Source organism: Bison bison, unplaced genomic scaffold, assembly GCF_000754665.1.
Source record: "Bison bison bison isolate TAMUID 2011002044 unplaced genomic scaffold, Bison_UMD1.0 scf7180017864497, whole genome shotgun sequence".
In the NCBI taxonomy this organism is placed as follows: Eukaryota; Metazoa; Chordata; class Mammalia; order Artiodactyla; family Bovidae; genus Bison; species Bison bison.
In genome coordinates, this window is record NW_011495056.1 from 421,413 (window position 1) to 422,595 (window position 1,183).

A 1,183-nucleotide genomic window follows, 5' to 3' on the forward strand; every position below is an offset into this window, starting at 1 on the left:
ATACAGATGGGGCTTTGCTTCCAGTCCTTCTGGAGGCGAATAAGGAAATGGGACTGACTAGATTATAAATCCAGATGAACTCTCACATGAAGAGAGTGTCATCTGTGCCATCTGTTCAGGCTGAGCTGGAGATGAAATATCAGGTGTCATGGGCGCAGTCTCTACAGCACTTCCTTCCAGTGTGGCCGCAACGTGTCCCAGGCTGCTTCAGTTCCTCTTCTGCTGTGCTCACCGTCCTGTAACCTGGCTCAGGCTTCTCCATCTCTGCAGCTGATCAGCCCTTTCCCTGAGATGTGCCTCTCTGACACAGAGCTTTCTGAGCACACTTTCAGAATTTTGTCTTCTCAGCTGCCGGTTTGCCCTCCCCTATCTGCTAACTGTAAATATTTTGAAGACATGTATCTTCAGCCACTTCTTCCTTCATGTCCACTGACATCTTTGTGCAATTTCCCAAATCTCCTCTTGAGTTTTGTTTCGATTCCTCTACATGCCAACTGGACAGTTGCAACTGGATTGGTCTTTCAAATTTAATAAATTGCAAACCTCACACATCTTTGAACCCTCAAATATTTATCCTGATTTTGCAAGTGCTATTAATGGCACTGCTGTATTCAGTCTTCTGGGTTTTAAAAATGGAAGTGGCTTTTTATTTTGCCTTCTCTTTCCCTTCCCATTTTAAAAAACTGACAAGGTTTGCCTAGCCTTTCTTGGCAATTCAGTCCTCATTTGTTCCATCTTTTAATCCAGTTTTTACCACCATAATTTTGGCCGTCATTAGCTTATGTTTAGACTAAGCAAGTTGTTGGGGGATGTTCACTGCTGTTGTGGAGGCTAAGGCTGACAGTTCACCTTGATTACCATGGCTCTCATTTCCATGATTCAGTCAGTGAAGATGCACCAAAGCTTTCTATTTCCAGGGAATAAATCTTAGGAGACTTTGATCTTGACAAAATCCCATGTTTGCTGCTGCTGCCGCCAAGTCACTTCAGTCGTGTCCAACTTTGTGTGACCCCATAGATAGCAGCCCACCAGGCTCCACATCCCTGGGATTCTGCAGGCAAGAACACTGGAGTGGGTTGCCATTTCCTTCTCCAATGCATGAAAGTGAAAAGTGAAAGTGAAGCTGCTCAGTCGTGTCCGACTCTTAGCGACGCCATGGACTGTAGCCCACCAGCCTCCTCCG

The 1,183-nt window shown here is 45.6% G+C and overlaps 1 pseudogene across 1 annotated transcript in view; it reads left to right on the forward strand.

The window, feature by feature from the left end:
• LOC104980267 overlaps positions 1-242 on the forward strand; it is a 2,289-nt pseudogene extending 2,047 nt beyond the window's left edge. The window contains exon 2 of the transcript XR_824238.1: positions 120-242. The product of XR_824238.1 is annotated as a BAG family molecular chaperone regulator 2 pseudogene (transcript). The remainder of the gene's footprint in view (positions 1-119) is intronic.
• Positions 243-1,183: the final 941 nt, after the last annotated feature.